The 18,395-nt window shown below is 36.3% G+C and overlaps 1 protein-coding gene across 1 annotated transcript in view; it reads left to right on the top strand.

The window, feature by feature from the left end:
• The window catches only part of SLIT2 (slit homolog 2 (Drosophila)), a 265,523-nt gene that overhangs the window by 137,777 nt on the left and 109,351 nt on the right, over positions 1 to 18,395 (top strand). The gene's annotated exons all lie outside the window — the stretch shown is intronic.

Genomic DNA, 18,395 nt, shown 5'->3' on the forward strand with positions numbered 1-18,395 from the left:
TGCTGATAGACAGCTAACCTTTGCTGGGCACTGGGTGCCGATCTCAGCCTCCTTCGGACATTTTTTAGAAGCGTTACTGCTAAATGAGCATTTCTCTTCCTTTGATAACTCCCTGCTTTACAGAAAAGCATTTGTGTGTTATTAATTTTAATCTGGAAATCGCTGACATACTGAAGTGGCAGTCTATCATTACTCCCACTTATGGCTCCAATTTAGCCTTTGTCATTGGAGTTGTCAGTATCAATTGGGGATTAGATGGAGTTACTCCACACAGTGTGGATGGTCAGTGAATCAGTACCACTTTTCATTTCTTTTTAAACAAAATCTTTTTATTGTTAAGCCCTTTGCTACAACATTGGTACTAGTTTTCAGTTTTTTATATACATAAAATATTTTGGGGGTAAATTTCTTCTGGAGTTGTTTTTGGTTTCTCTGCTTTTCATTTCTCTACTAAATTGGAAATATATGAGTAATTAAATGACACAGAAGTGGTACCACTTCTAAAATATGCATTTCTAAAGTCACGGAGTCAGTTGTTTTAAAAATGATAATTTACAATGCATTGATCCTTAGAAAATATATACAGCATAAGAGTTATCCTTCCAACCTCTACACAAATGTGTCATTGATTTGCCTTCGTAAGGGAAGCAAGTGTTATACAAAGAATGGAAATACTATTTTGAAAGATTGTACAGCCAATTCAAAATGTTAAGGTTTTTTAATGGAATAATGAATTTCTATGTAATAATACAACTTATTTTAATCTCCATCAGATAAACAGTGTCTCAAATCTCTAAATAAAATCTGTGAGAAATCAAACATCGTATTTTATCCTAAGTCAGTGACACAGACATTTCTGCAGGGAAGGAGGGGGGAAAAAAAGATAAATTTTTCTCTTCCTCTCTTAGAATTCTAGTGAATTTGCTTCTATGGTAACCAATTAGCCAGAGCTTATTACTCATGTAAAACAGGAACTGTTTGCATTTTTAAAACCTTCATTTGCAAAACAGCATGTCTAAATGATAAAGTTAATTTTTTTTCCCAAGACCACAAGTCTTCTTTGTAGGTGGAAACAAACTAAGTTTACAGTTTAAAAAAGCAAGGGGAAAGGCTCTCCTAGGCAGCAGCATCCATCCACGCTAAAAGCAAATATTTGTTTTCGGAGGAGAGAATGGCTGTCCCCGGAGCAGCCAGCTTAGCAAAAGGAGGAATGGAAGGGCAGAGCTCATCTTTTATGGAAGTCAGATAAATTTCATGCTCTTTAACATCGACTGTGACTGCAGGCTTTTCACTGAAGCCTGGCTCCTTCCCCAGTGTGAGCAAAATAGGAGAAGTGATTAAAGTTAGCTCAGTACTGGACAGCAGGAGGCAACCGCTCGAGTATCTTCAGCTGAGGGAGAGGGCGAGAGGGCTTTTTAATAAGACTTGTGAGGCTTCTTTGAAGAAAAGAAATAGGACTTGTAGGGCCTATAGATGCCTATACTAACATTCATTCATTTCCTGTACTTCATATGGCTTCTTTGACACATTGTAATATTGTCATCCCGTTCATTAAAAAGTTCATTATGAAAGGGGAAGAGAGAAAATGTAACTGTTAACTGGAGTCAAGGGTCAGCAAGTTCTGCTGTGAGCAAAGGGTTTGGAACTGCCTTGGATAATGGCAGTGGCTCTGGAGCCTATGCGACAGACAGAGGGAATATCGAACTACGAACCTTACAAATTGTCCCATTTAATGTGACATCTTGTGATGAATGGGAGTTTTGAGCGTCCTGACAAGTCTCAAAAGGCTGAAGTTACTAGCAGATCCTTTTGGATCCTGCCTTTTGGCTTTTTCTCTCTCTTTTTCTGTTTCTCCCTTTTTAAAGTTGTGCAATCAGTATTCACACATTCTTATAACTAATAGGATTAGAGGCGTTGCAAAGGGATTTGAACAAGATAATTAGTTTACTGCTTAGCCCACAATATAACAGGCAAAACCCTTCTGAGAAAAGGCAGACAAAATGAGTCAGAAAATGTGTGGGAAATGAGGTAAGGCGTCTCAAACAGGGCCTCAATCAGCTATACCATTATGAAAGAGTCCCGGAGTATTCATTCATTACTGCAGACTGTTGACTTTTCTGACTTGACCACCAGAGGTGTCAAGGAAGGAGACTGAGCTGAGCAGTGGGAAGCATTGCTGGACACGAAGGAGGCCGTTTCAAGTACTTAAATGGAATTTCACACTCTTTGCCACCATGCCACATAGAGCAGTGCTGGAAAATCGAAGCATGCAGCCTCAAGCACTTTACAAAACTGAGGCTGTAAAAGCAAAGCTGCTCATAAACCTTGGGCTGGATCACCTACTCAGAAAGAGACAGGCAACTGAAGTATTAACTCAGGAACCCTACTTTATTATTATGTTTGAAACATAAATTTTCTAGCAGCGAGTTGAAGTGATCTATTTAAACACACTTTCTTGGTTTAAGTAGTGCCATACGCAAGAAGACCCCAAATCCAGTCCCTCACTGTCCCCCCTTGGTGATACCAATATAGTGTGTGAATTACAACGCAGTGGTACTTGGTTTCCAAAGGAGATGAGTTAAACGCTTCAAAGTTCCTGCCGATACTTATTTTTTTTCCCTGCCTGTGAAACCTTTATGAACCACCAGCCTGATTAAAGCTGCCAGAAATTGTTAGGAGACATGTCGACCTAGGTTTGCCTGTGTATGGTAACTTAGAGGTGCCACCTCTTCAGTGGAAGAAACAGCAGGAGCTGTTATAATGAACTGTCCAGCAACTCCATCTTGCAGTGTGTGTACACCCAGAGGTGAGAAGAGGTTAATCCACAGGGGAACTAGTTAGGAAGGCGAAGTGAAAAATTCCAGGGAGATGTATGACCAAAATTCAACTTGAAGTCAAAGATCATTGCTGAGATTTTCTCTTTTCTTTTAAAGGAATTCTCCTTTTCCTTCTGTTGCTTTTTTTCTGTCAGCTTGGAAGTTTTAAATGCTTTTAACTGCAACGCAGGAGTGTACATGATGTACAATATAGAATGTTATGGTGCCTACAGCAAAATGACCTCCCCTTTATTTGAATATCTATGTCTTATTTCTGATGGAGATTAGATTCCTAATCTTAAAAGTAGGCTCACTTTTATTTCAGCATAGGGATTTATTACCGTAATCTCTATCTGCTCATAAATGTAAAGAAGACAAAGGCAATCAGTATTAGATTGTACATACCTGGCAGCAATATGAAATCCTTATTTTGTAATCCTATCTGTTGTGATTTTCATCTGTAAGTGCATTTACCTTGGAGTTTTATCCTGTTTTTATTGTTTTAAAGTCTGGCAGTTCTCTTTGTTATTTACATTATTTTTCACCAATTCTCTGTTCAACTGCAAGCTAAGATGTCATTTCTGTCTCAGCTGGTTATCTCTTTTTGTGTTGTTTATTACTGTATGCATGGAAAAGGGAATAATGAATATTGAAAATACTGTGGAAAACAGACCCTGTGAGATTTTTTTGCAGGTTCTTCAGGTCAGACATTGTACCATACATACATTTACACACATGGAAGGTAATGTCCCAGTGGAAGTGAAATGGGTTCCTAATGAAAAAACAAACAAACCAAGAAAACCCTGCAGGGACAAGTTGGTACAGGTATGCAGAAGGCTGTGTAAGACTCTTCCTGTTTTATATTCAAAGAGGTGTTATTTGGTATTATAAGTAATACATACCTATAATGTAATTCCAGCTAGGTTAAAGAAAAAGGAAAGTTAGAAATTCAGAGAATAAAATTTATAACTTGAAGTTCATCAGAGCATTTATTTTTATGGACATAACATCTTAATAAAATCAATATGTCATGCACATAAACTGAAGGTTTATTTTGTATGGCCATGCTGCTTTAAATGCTTACTTTGAATCAATACTAAGTCCTTTTTCTTGTGATTACCAGAATTTTAATTCTATTCAAGATAGGGTTATCCAATATCTCTTTTTCAGTTAGTATTTTCTACATTATTTACATTTGGGTAAACTGTTCATAAAAACATTTCTGAATGTATTTTCTTTTCAGATGTTTGTGAATTACATCAATGAGGAAAATTTAGCTTATTTTCATTATTTATAAATGTGGATGGAAAGATGGTTAACAGAGGGCAAAAGAAACTACAGAGAAATTTTTTTTCTGCAGATCCCATCTTAATTCTGTGTCCCATCTGAATGCTGAATTTGATCTTTTTGTTTTTCACAGATTGCAGACCTTTCATTCTCACCCACAATCTAGTTAAAATCGATACTAAGAGAAAATATTTTAATATTTTTATCTTTTTTTGAAGGGAACATTCGTAGATCTATGCTCATGACTCCTTGGTTCCTTTGCTTTTTTGATTATATGTTTTGTTTTTCGATTATCTGAAGTACTCAGCACCACTGCAGTTCAAGTCTGTTGTGAGAGGTGAATCATTAGCTGCATTTACTGTGGCTCTCCCAGTGTATTTTTGAACTATTTTTGATTCTTCCCAGAATACCTATGACCTACCAAGCTGTCCTTGGTAGCACAGTTCTGTGGTATTCTGCAGGCGTGCAGACCTGACACAAAATGCCGAAGTGTACTTTAGTATCTCGAATACTCAGTCCTCCTGAGTTCCAACCCTTCTGTACCAAAGCTTTCTTATACCTGGCCTGTGTCTGGGGGTGATTTGTGTCTCCAAGATTGAGAAAAATAATGTAAGCGTTGTAATAAGGAGTGCTAGGGAAAACTGTGTGAGGACTTTCCAATTTCAAAATTAAAATCCACATTATATTTTGCAGGGTAACTGAGAACTCTGCCCCCCCCCCAAAAAAAAAAAAAAAAAGTAAGAAGCAGCTCCAAAGTTGTGTTAAATATAAAAGATAATTTTGTTAAAGACCTGGCCAGTTGCCTTAGATATTGTCTGTGATGTTATAGTGTGTTATTTGATAGTTTGTCATGGGGTAAGATGAGAATTTATAGAGTAGTTATGGAAAAGAAAACTTTTGTTTTTACTTATTCTCTCCCCCTGAGAAGGATTTTGTCTTTGTTCGGATATCCTTACATTAGGGAAACATATAATTAGAATGTGCTCACTGTTTTTCTTCAGAAAGTAGTTTGTTCTTCAGAAAAACAGTTATCATGTGTTTAACACTAAGCATGTGAGTAGTTAAAATTAATTCAGTGGGGTTTAAGCACATACTTTAAGTTGTCCGTGCTTCAGTGCTTTCTGTTTTGGGATGAGATTATTTGTATGTTCGCCATTTAATGAGAGCTATATTTAGTTGAGTTAGTGTAATTTTCCATCCTGCATCTCTGAAGGTGCTGTATCATAGCATATACACTTCATGTTGTCACAGTCCATCTTTAAAGAGTATAATATATTTTCATTTTGTAGATAACTAAGAGCTTTGAAGAGTAAAGTTTTTGTTTTCAAAATTGGTGGGGGTGGGGAGGATCATTCCTTTAAATATACATAATTCCTAACCTATCCAAATTAGACTTATTGATTAGTTAAAATAACAAATAAACAAAATGAAAACCAAAACAAAACAGAAAAAAACCTACAGAAATTATAATTAGAGGCTTTGGGGTTATTCATTTTTGAGTTTTGGAATTGCTGGATTACTTCTAAGGTCAAAAAATGGTACTGTTTATGTACTCACTGGTTTTGTGAGTGAGGGGTGAGGAGTAAAGGATTGACTTGGGCATGTCTAAGGGTATGGGGAAGATGTGCAATAAGTGGTTTTGCTCACACTATTGGAACCTGTGTTGATTGAAAGCAGTTTTTCACTCTGTAAGAGGCACAGTAGAAGCTGAACTCAAACTGTTCTGCCTGTTTTCAAGACAGACAATTTCTGATTTGAAAGTTTCTTCAAAGTAGGTGTCAATACTGGTAAACAATATGTGTATATAGAACCCGCTTACCATGGCCACCTCTCTTCAAAATCACCTGAAATACATAGAATGTATAACTCAGAAACAAAGTTGTAACTGGCCTGAATTTATTATAAACATCTTAGTTTTAAACTAGAGAAATCACATTGTGTATTTCTTGTGCACTGGTTAAGGATTAAGGCAGGAAATCATGCTGATAAATGAAGTGAATGGGAATGGGATACAGATTTACTTTGTGATTTAATACATTTTCCTAAATATGTTAGATGTATAACAATAGAAATCTTAGCTCTCTACTGCCATAAAGCCATGACTTTCCTAAATTATATATCTTCAATAATTTTACAGTATACATAAAAGTTGAGTAGATTGGTAGGGACTTAAAAATGTATTTTAGTAGGCCTTTTGACAGATGTGATTTAAAATCTTAGGAAAAGCAATGCACCTGTCACTTGTAATTGCAGAAGGCTTTCCATCTATTAACTTTGTTTTGCCAGAGCCTTCTAATGAAAAGGTTCCAGTATCTAATTTAATTTAATTTTCTTTGGGTTTGCCAGAAGATCAATTAATTTTTAAAACTTCCAAGTATTAAGTTGTGCTTCAGAAAGCAGTCTCTCTATCTTATATACCATTAAGTTTCATGATAATCTTGTCATACCTCAGGAACATCTTGATACCCTTCAAGAAATGTGGCAGTGAAATGTTGACATACTGTCTGTAGCACTAGCTAAGGTTTACAAATACAAATGTTCATATGATTGGGTTATTCCTATCCATCATTAGATTGCATCTCTCTGGATCTGTAAGTACATCTGTGCCTGGCAGGCTTGTGTTATCACCAGTGCATATGGAGACCATGTGTCAGTCTTCCAACAAAGATATATAGCTTTGTGTAGAGGCAAGATTGGATATGCTTGTATTTCAGCCTCTAAATCAATTTCTCAAACCTTTGCTACAGATGTTATAAGCTGCAGGTCTGTAAAACAGTATACTGTAATATGAACTGCAACACAAGAAAAAGCATGAGAGGGAATTATCCATATGGCAATAGATAGCAAGTCCAGTGGAGCATGTGTAGAAGCAAATCCTCACACCTTCTCAGCTATCTATGTAAATACTGTTTAAGTTCAATCACCTCAGAGCTCTGAGCTGGTTCCATTTTCAGAGGAGATCTGTTCTTACTCAGCTAAGAGAGTGAGTACAGATAACATGCACACCCGGTTGTAAGGTACATGTCCTAAGATTTTAGAGCAGGCAAAACTGTTACTGAATTCCTTAGATTTGTGAATGGATTTACACAGACTGTTTTAGCAGAAAGCCTGGCTGTGTAGTGCAGAAATGTTGTTGTTCCCTTTAATAGTTATTATTGATAGGAGTGCAGTATCATGTGTTCTTAGGCTTATTTCTTCAATCCCATTTATTTTTTAATGTATGCTTTAAATGAAGTACAGGCAGTTTGAGTCTTTAGATGTTTCATGGTGTATTTCAGAATTAGTCCTGAAGCAATATGGAATCTTACACGTTATTTGTTGAGGGGTTTTTAAGTACTTTTAAAAGCTCTTTCTTCCCATTGCCATAGGTATCCTCAGTCTCTGTATGGTTTTACCTAGAGCTCTCTGGCCTGAAGTCATCTGTTTACTCACCACAGAAGTGTACAATAGTTTGTGACTGTCCTCTCACTTGATTGCAATCACTTAACTGATCCATCCCATCCAACAGCCTTTGTGCCCTTAAATAACAAAACAAAACAGCTCCCCATCTCAAAAAACCCTCATACGACAAAAAGCCCCCGCCACACACTTTATCACTTATTCTAATCATTAGGGCTTCTCAGTACATTTTTCTAGATATGTACTTCAGCAGAAGCTTCATCAGCTACGTAGAAGAGTCTGGAAAATGATGAAGGGAAAGAATTTTGTATGAAGGCAATTTGGAAAAAAGACTTGAAAACCTACAGACAGAGGGAAAGGTCTGAAGGAAGGAGGGGAGACGAGGTTTTATAGTGCATTTAAGAGCAGCTGCTCTTTGATGTTGTCAGTGCACTACTGGAACAGAAAATCTGAGCTTTGTGGACTTGAAGCTTAAAAAATGTCTGAATGAAAATGATTACTCCTGCAAGCAGCTGAACTTTTTTGTAACTCTGAGAAAAAAAAAAAAAAGCATAATTATGACAGAAGTAGCAATAAAATTTAAGCTTTTCTTTAAATGATAATAAATTCAGCTTCGCATGGATTATTTTATAGATTAATTTTCACTGAATGTTTAAATGTAATTTATGTTCTGTGGCAATAGTGTACAGCCAGTCCTATAACTTGCAATAGGATTTTACATGTTCTTACACTTGGGAGCACTTGGATACAGGTTTTTGTCCAGGATTGTTCTTTTTACAGAATCGTCAATGTCAGAAAGGACCTCTAAATCATAAAATCTAACTGTCACCAAAAAAATCCCAACAACAAAGACCTTAAAGATCATCTAGATTCAACCCCCCTGCATGGGCAGGGACACCTCCCACTAGATCTTGTGGTTCAGAGTCCCATCCAACCTGGCCTTGAACCATATGTACATTTTTACCATGTTTACAAGGGTTTTCAATTCTGAAAGGCCCCAGCATTCAGCTGGGGTACATTCTTCTTGTTTTATGATATGACCGTTCTACATGTGCTATGTTCTAAGCTCCTTTTCCAACAGGAAGCCTTCTCTTGAAATTTGGAGTATTTGCACAGCATTGAGAGGAAAGTGATTAGCTGAAGGGGTTTGAGGGAAATGATTGAAACAGCCACAATAAAAGAAGGCATGTTCAAGAAGAAAGAGGAGCCTGTAACCCTTGAACAGACTAGAATGCTGGGTATCTTGAGACTTCTGAGATGCTCAGCTCTGGATTATTAATTTAATCAGTGAGAAGTTTTAGTTCCAAAATAGAATCATAGAATGGTTTGAGTTTGAGGGGACCTTTAAAAATCATCTAGTTCCAACTCCCCTGCATGGACAGAGACACCTCCCACTAGACCTGGTTGCTCAAAGACCCATCCAACCTGGCATTGAACGCTTGCAGGGAGGGGCATCCTCAGCATCTCTGGGCAACCTGTGCCAGTGTCTTACCACCCTCATAGGAAAGAATTTCTTCCTAAGGTCTGATCTAAATGGGCCTTCTTTCAGTTTGAAGCTGTTGCCCCTTTGTCCTATCACTACATGCCCTTGTCCCTCCCCAGCTTTCTTGTAGGCCTTCTTCAAGTACTGAATATTTGAGTATTCGTATCAGTAATTGCCCTGAAGTTTTCCAACAATTTATTTTCCCTTCTCTTCTGAGAACTTTTCATCAGCTTTTATTATCCAGCACATACACAATACACAAGAAAGACTAAATAAAAAATCTAGTCCAAAAAAGCTATCCAGTGACTCAACCTAAATAACTTGAGATTTTTCTTACTATTTTGTATTTGATTATCAGAGAAGTGGAAGATGAAACATGAAAACACATTTCTGTCATCATTTCCATTACTAGTTTAACTCATAGAACAGCTTAGAAGTCCTAGTTCTTGGGCCAGAAACTCAATGGTGGTAGGCACTGTACAAACACAAATTTAAAAAGCCAAAAGCAACACCCTGTAGAACAAAACAAAGTGTTTCAGTGAAAAATATTACAGTGTGAGAAATAACAGATGGTTATAAGCAGATGGATGAAGCCCAGGAAAGCCATGGTATGATATAATATGGGTCATCTTGATAAGCAGTAATTATGATGGTAGCTTAGCTGTTGTCAAATTTTTAATAATGCATGGTAATCCTTTTATGATTCGCTTTGATTTCTTTTGCTGTTCTTAGTGCACTTTTTGGCAGTGTCAGGCAACAGCCTCAAAGCCTGAAGCATCAGTGCTTCACACATATTATGCATTTATTGTATAAAGCTAAGACTGCACAATAAATCTGTCTTGTTAAGCAATCAGCCCATCTCAAGAGACAGTCCCTGAATTGCATCATTTGACTCAAGTGAAGGAAGAGTGAGCACAGTGCCATTCAACATTAAAGGTCTGCAGGATCATTTCTAGTTTACTCTCCAAATTTTGGCTGTCCCCTGACAAACTGTTCAAGGTTAGTTTTACTGTTAGGAAACACTTGGAGTACTCATCTCATTATTAGACTAACAGTCTTGGCCTACACTTGATGAAAAATGGCTGGGTCCAGGAATGTCATTATTACTTGTCTGCACTGGAATAGCAGCTATGCACAATGGGGCTGGATCAAGAACCTGCTGTGCTCATTTTTGAACCGAGAGAGAAATTAGCACAATATGCTGAGTGATATTTCAGAGGAGAATATGCAGAGTTGTAGACCATGTGCTGAAACACACGTGTTGAAAGACAACATACCAGACAACCTTTCAATCAGTCCTAAAAGTGCTTACAATTTCAATTCCAAAGAAGGTGAAATAATATTAAAAACGTTTACAGCTGCAAAATCCTGCTAAAAAATAAGTTTTGTTACAGAGAAAAGTAATAGATTTTTCAGACACTGTTGAAGAGGTCTTTTGGAAAGTTAAGTGTGCCATCTTATCTATTCTTAATGTCAGTAGATCCCCAAACCAAGCCAAATGGATGTTTTACCCATGCATATGCTGAGCGTGCAACGTACCAGAAGTAGTGAAAGCTACCTGGCAGCATCTTGCTTTATCCTTTTTAAGTCCTTGTAGTGCACTTTCAAATCTTATCAAGTGTAATAGTTGATTAAAAATTAATCACCACATCCACCTGTCATGGATTGATGGAGTTAAAACAGCAGAATCTCGCTCTTTCCTTACACAGAAATGGTCTTTTGTATGAAGTAATAGTATATAAAGGTGAAAGTTATTTTCTATTTTTCCCTTCAATACCAACCTAGTTAAATGAAAAGGAGGGGAAAATGCATGAACAAAAACCATGTACACTTTACTAATTATTGTCTGGACTAAATTGTCATTTTTTTACCATTAAATGAGAGATATTAGTCCATATGGCTAAAAGTCATTTCTCACTCTGCAAACTCCAAGTAGGGTTGTGTATCAGTGATACCCTAACACTTCACAGCTGTGCTGCTGTCTCCGGCACTGTTAAGGGGATGGTATTGCCATTAGAAATGCATCACAAACAACAGTCAGGAAATGGACTTTCCTTCATCTTGACCAATTTGAGACTCTATGGGGGATAAAGAATCAGCGAGCTTTTCTGAGGGAGGGGGGTTTGATGTGTTCTTAAGAGTCCCAAGTTTTGTTTCCTTTCAAGGGTCTTTTTCTATCAAAAGGATTACATTGAAGCCAAATTTGAAGTAGTGTTGCAATTCTCTTTGAAATTGTGGGTGGTCTGTTCCTCTTTAGGAGCTACAACATGTAATTATTTATTTTCCTTGTTTTTCTTTTTTTTTTTTATTTTGTAGTTCTAAACAGAAGAGAATTACGTACTAATTTAGTGGAACAGGCTAACAAAGACTGCTTTTCTTTTCAAAAATAATTTTGAAGACTCTAGCAAAATACATGTGGGGTCCTAATACCCCTATTTTATTTCACAATTAGTATTTGCCACACTATGTCACTCTAGCACAATAAAGAATAAATGGTGAATCTCCTTAAGCAATTATTTTCAAATGGTACCAATTGATTTAAGTGCACTTCTGGAGATATTGTACAGTAGAATTGATTTTGTGGCCCAGAGATTAACTTTCATGCCAAGATTGAGACTGAAGTTTTTGGCTTATTCGAAACAAAAGATGTGATCCTATTAAAAAGTAAGATAGGGCTGCTACTTGCACTCTATGCTATTTTCATTCTGCAGAAATTACCAAAAATTATGTACAGTACTAGTGCTAGAATTTATAATTCAGATTTTTGATCTTCAGAAATACATGCCTAGAGACATGTTTGCCACTGCTGATAGTATTAGGCTCCTTTGCGTTGGCTGTTTTACTGAAGAATAAAAAAAAAAAAAATTGAAATTAGTAGGAGACTGAACTGTTTATTTCATAGTCATAGAATAATGGTACAGCAGAGCTGTTGGTTTTGGTTCTTTTTTTGTTGTTTTTTTATTATTATTTTTTTAGAACAAGAGTTTAGACTAAATTGTTAAGTGTATATTTATTTAAATGTTTCCTTATTCTGTCTATCTTAATTGATATGTAGACCTGCCAAAAAGCTACTGCTTGCTAGGAGAGGAGAAGCCACTTGGGTATAAGTTTATCTTCATAAATAAGTGATGCATTACTTGTTATATGGTTGATGTAGCTTGTTGTAAGGTAACTCTATAAAGCCAAACATATGTCAGTGTTGTAACAATTAACTGGATAAGCCTCATTTGACTGATAGGAAAGGTGCTTGCTGCTTTGTATATATTAATATATTTGCAGAACATGGGATAAAAACCTGTTGTACAGTAGATAAATCATTCATGTTTGTTTAGTAAGCTCATGCTACATTGTGATGTATTTCTACCATGAGGGAATTTCAAATATTCCATTCCATTCACCTGAACTATTAAATTTAGAGGAACTATCTCTCTAGGATTCTATCCCTGCATTTATACCATAATCAAATAGGTTGGTAGCATCTGGATTCTTCAAAACTTTGTGCATTGGTTTAATTCTCATTACATAGTTCTGAAAATAATTTCTATACTTACATACCCTATCCTGATACAACAGAAGTATTAGTTGCCAAAGTGTGCCTTTGTAGCATTCAGAAAATTCTTAGAATAAACTCTTAGTCTAAGAATAAATTCTTAGAATAAATTATTAGGCCTATTGGAACTTTGCAATTGAAGAGGATGGTTGTGTGATGATAAGTGAAGATACATGAGCAGTAAAAGAAATCTAATCAAAAGTTTTCCATGATAATGCAAATCACCTAATACGGCGTAGAAATACATAATTATTATTCAAATTTAGAAAGTGGAAAATGGTCTGGCATTTTAGGAGTGAAATCCAAATCAAAGATCCACCAAAGCACAAAAAAACCCCTACTTTGCTGTTTCATTCTGTCTTCTATGCTTTGGAAAGCCAAATGCTACAGCAGCTTTTGCAAACAGAAGCAACATCTAGTGCTAATGATCATATTAAATAATCCCTTTCCATCCTTCTTCTAAGACTTATCAAGACACAATTGAAACTTGTGGCTGAGGCTCAGTTCTCTTAGGCTGTCACATTGCAGCATATTCTCTCCTTCCAGGAATTCAGGTTTTACTGCTGGTGTCTTAAGTACCTTCCAGTGTAGTGGAGTATTTTGTTTTCTGTAACATCAAAACCATTGAAATAAATGATAGCTCTTGCAAAACTGCATTATGCTTTGAAATTTGAGATTTTGGATGACATGTCTTATTAAGGTGACTGGCTGGAGAAGTTTCTCAGGCCATGTAAGACCTCACAGAATCATGAAGTCCAAAATCCAGTCAGAAGCCTAAGCCTAGAGCATGTTTCACAGGCTGTCTCTTCCAGGAGCTCCTTAATGAACAAGTGGTGTCTGTCTTCTCCCTGCCTCCTAGATTCTGTACTTTTTCAGGTGTACTCAGATACACATAGGCTTTGGAACACTGAATAGTACTGAGGAAAAAGCAAATCATAATGAAAACACCTGAAAAAGAAAGGACCATTCAAGTATTTTTATTATTTTGTGATGAATATCTAAGTGATACTTACATTCATAAAAAGAAGCTGTTACTTGTTCTACCAAAATGATCTGGTTGGACTAGATTATTATTGTAGGTCTCTCCCAACTGAACTATCCTGTTGTATTTTAAAATATGTGGTGGGTTTTTTTCACCACCTTTGTGTTCCACGTGAAGATTCATGCATCCAACTTCATATATTTGATTTATACTCAAATAATATGAAGAAATTCTCATTCAGTTTATTTGAATGTCCTGTAGTCTCATTACCTATGAGAGTTTGCTGCCCTGTATAAGCATTAGGGATTTCATGCAGAACATAATTACCTAATATTAAAGCTGTTGTCTTCCAGTAAGAAAGAAGTACTAAGTAAGGCTCACTTTATTTGTGTCTGATATATTTAAATGATTACTAAGGATGCTGATCATGAAATAGCCACCTCCTGAGCTCCTTTTATGAACTAGCATAAATAAACTGATAAGTAGTCAGTGCTTAGTTTGACTTGATATTTCTGCCTTTTCCTTTAAAAATCAGGACACATTTTTCATTCCCAGTACCCAGTACTTTAGAAAGTAGAGAATGGCAGTATAGATTTATGATGTTACTGGTTGGACACAGAGGAAGGTTAAACCATAGAGGAAAATAAAATTAGAAGTAATTAAATTTACAAGCAGGTTTGCCATCTTCAAAAGATTTATTGTTTAGGATCAAAGAATGGTTTTAGCCACACAAGAAAGCTGTAATACAGCCTTAACAGTGTATTATATGTATATTATATGTGGTGTTTCAATTTATATAATTAAAAATATAGCACTCCTGTTAAGGGTAAATGGGATATTCAACTGTGAACCATATATGGTGAGTAATAAAAGAGCTGCAATGCAGTACTGTGTGCATTTTTTAAGAGAGAAAGCACTCTATCAGGCTTATTAATATCAGCTTATCTGAGGGCTTCATCCTTAGATAAAATATATAAGTTTTTTGGGGGGTTTTGTAGGAATAGGTTACTATATTCTATTGGTATGAATTTCAGATGTTAGCAGGATTCTAGGTTGTTTTTGTTTTTTTTTTCTTATGTACTTCTACCTAGTAACCAGTAAATATGATAAATAGAAATGTACCATTTCCATCCTGTTCTTACAAAGGATTCAGTAATGCTGAGGTTTTGGCAAGGTATTTCTGCTGTTTCCACAAACCATACTGCATTATGATCGCTAATGTATTCTGAAGGAAAAAAAAAAGTTTACTGAATCCATAAAATGAAGCTGATGTTGGGGGGGAAGGATGGGGCTGAGAGGTTTTTTGTCTTTTTTTTTTCCTATTTCATCAGTTTGTGACATACAGATATCTACCTTCTTTCAGGCATGCTTTAAAATTAGTAGTTCTACTCTAGTGTCATTGAAAATACCAGTGTCAAATCCTTAATCATTGGAAATGAGTTTAAGCTGAGGCACATGTGATTATCAGTATACACTGTATGTAAATTACTTTGACTTGGTTTGTTGAAAAGGAAATTGTATTTTATTTAAGCACAATAATTCCAGGACTTACTTAATTACAGATCTTATAAAGGCTATAGTATTTCTCTGTTTTTATTGCTGTGTTTGAATACGTGGATAAACTACTTTAATTTAAAAAAAAAAAAAGATGCAATCATTTTGTGTCTGATTTAGACATGCAGACCTAACCTTCAGGTTAAAACATCATAAAAAAAGACCACACAGCAACTTCTTACTGAGCCCTGTCTGCTGTGTGAAATGTAGGTATAATTTAAGCAAGAAGAATAAGTTGAATGTTTGTTTAAGCTCCTCAAGGTTTTTATAAGGAAACCTTCTTAGACTGAGCAGATGAAAACTTGAACCAATCAATAAATAATTACAAAAAATGTTCCTGCTAGAAGTACATATAAATTGTGTGTTGAAAATCATATTTCTAATGAGAGGTAGAATTTTGCAGTGAAGAAATGAATTGTTAACTTACACTTTTGTTATATAAACAGTTCCAAGAAGGTTTTGCAAGCCAGCAGATACATTGCAAAAAACATTAATGATGGAAAATGCCATTTGCCAATCTTCCTTAGCTTTCTGTATTTAGAGGGATGCTTTAAACAATGTCTTGCACAGCAAGGTGGGGAACCTTGGCAGTGAAGTAGTTTGCATTTTAAATGTGTTGAAATTAGCAGGGAACACTGCTTCAGTCTTTATGAGCCTATGCTACATGGAAATGGTGTTGACTTTGTGAATAAGTGATTAGTTAGTCTGCTCTTTTGCAGATGATGCACACAGATATACATCTGCACGTGCCACCTCATAGTAGTGTTTATTGAGGAACCTGGCTCAGTAGCTGCTACCTGTAAGTCCTTGCATTTGTGCCAAGTTTTGCATGTAGTCACAGGAAGAAAAAACTTGACCATTGATATTTCTACTTAGATTTTTTAAAATAATTTGCATATTTTCTCAATCTTGTTCATCTTGCCCAGTTTTTAATTATATTAGATGATGAATCATGATACTCCATTAACTGTCATAAGAAGCATAATGCACCTTTTCCCATTATCTTACGCAGTATGTATTTATGAGCATGGCAGTGGTTTACATAGATATGTACATTTATCAGTGTTCAAAAATGATCATTCATAATGATACAAGTCACTATTACTAACTTAACCACTTCGTGCACAATTTTTATATAGGTAAAATGTATAATCCATTTAAACAGAAGTGCAAATACAGATGTTTGCTGTTTATACTTACAGTGGAATTTTTTTGGAAGAAAGTAGGCTGTTAAATCATGTTACCGTAACAAATGCTGAAGGCTATTTTTTCATTCATTGCCATTGAATTTATTGTCAGAGCAGTGTAGTCATATCCCATTTCAAGATTACTTAGGTGGCTTGAAAATTAAATCACAGCTCACAGATTCTCTTTTTTCACACACCATTAATAATAGTAATTTTTTTTCTAGTTTTAAAGATACTTTGCAAGATATTGCAGTGCAGTTAGATGCATGACCTATGAAAGATTCAGTAAATAGAATATGGTTTTCCATAAATTAGCAATTACTTGAATAAAACTAAGTTGCTGTCAATGAATATAGAATTATTTTCAAAAGAATTACAGTGATACAGATTTTGTTAAAGTTGGATAGGGTGGAGTTTTATTTTTGTTTCTTGCATATCCACTTCATCTGAGCTAGATCTGTCATTTCTATGCATCATGTTGCAATATTTCTCCTAAAAGCTGTCTCTGAAAGGGTCATCCAGAAGATGACTCTAAAAAGCAAGTTATTGCAAACATTTACTTCTCCAGTTAGGGACCGGATTGTATTTTATGTGCTTTTGTAGTGAAGGTTCTGATTTTGTTTTTGCAAAATCCTGTTAGCTACAAGAAAACTGCTCTTCAAATGGGCTGAAAACCCTAGCAGAGACAGCCTGTATGCATCTGATTTATTTCTGATTTTTTCAGACGCTCAAACCTCTTCATATAATTTCTTGTGTTCCCCACTTTATCTATAGAGAGATGCATCTCTGAAGGCCTCCAAAAGATGGTCTGATTTCATAATTTTAAGACATCAAAGTAGATCTGTCCCTTTGAAGGCCTTCAGACATTTGTGAACCATGTTTGTGGTAGGTATGTATGTTCCAGAGTAGCAAACCAAGATGAGTGGAGAGGTTGACACTCCAGAAGGGAGAGCCACCCTACAGGATGACCTAGACAGGCTGAAGAAATGGGCTAGCAGGCTCAGTGGGCATAAATGTAAAGTGTTGCACCTGGGAACACATAACCCAGCCCAGACTGGGATCCATATGGCTGGAGAGCAGCCCTGTGGAAAGGGACTTGGAGTCTTGGTGGACACCAGGCTCAACATGAGTGAACAGTGAGCTGTAGTGGCAAACAAAGCCAACAGGATGCTGGGCTGCATCAGCAAGGGCATCACCAGCTGAGATCAAGAAGTCATCATCCTGCTCTATTTTGTGCTTGTTTGGTCCCCTGCTCCAGACAGGCTAGAGAGGGTCCAGAGAAGGGCCATAAGGATGATCAGAGGACTAAAGGACCTGTCATATATGAGGAGAGGCTGAGGAAACTGTGTTTGTTTAGCCCTGAGAAAGGAAGGCTTTGGGGAGACTTTATTACCATGTTCCAGTACTTAAAGGATGGCTACCGAGAAGATGGAGACTCCTTATTTACAAGGAGTCATTTGGAAAAGTCAAGGGGTAATGGGCACGAGGTGCTTCTGGGACATTCCAATTGGACACGAGGTACATTTTTCACCATGAGGACAGGCAAACATTGGAATAGTCTTCCAAAGGAAGGGGTGAATTGCCCCACATTGGACAGTTTTAAGTCTCCGTTTGGCAGGCTGCTGAGCCATCTCATATAAACTATAGTAGTACCTGCAAAAGTTGGACCAGATGATCCCTTCCAACCTGGCATTCTATGATTCTAAACTGTTGTCTGAGTGGAAAAATCCAAACTGCACATGATGTAGATATAGCAATAATTTATTCATGTGTTGGGCATCTCCTGTTGTGCTGCATCCCTTGTTAATGGCATATAGAATAAAGGAAAAGCCCTGGATTCTAATGTAATTTAGGATTTTTAGGTTTTTGTTTGGGTTTTTTTTCTGTCTTCTCTATTACTGTCTTTACTTCAGTTCTCTGTATTTTATTTTGAAAATGGAACTGTGAAGGCCAAAAATATTTCTATATTTTTGAAAAAGAGCTGCTAATTTTTACTGATATAAACAAATAATCCTGAATAAGAATTTAAATAAAATTTCTCTTTTAAGAAAGATAATAGTTTAAAATAACCTGGTACAGCTGGTCACAGAGGGATTTGGGGGAGGAGCATTAGATATCTGCTGCAGGCTGTTTTTTA

Source organism: Chaetura pelagica, unplaced genomic scaffold (genome assembly GCF_000747805.2).
Source record: "Chaetura pelagica isolate M959 unplaced genomic scaffold, ChaPel_1.0 scaffold547, whole genome shotgun sequence".
Lineage (NCBI taxonomy): Eukaryota > Metazoa > Chordata > Aves > Apodiformes > Apodidae > Chaetura > Chaetura pelagica.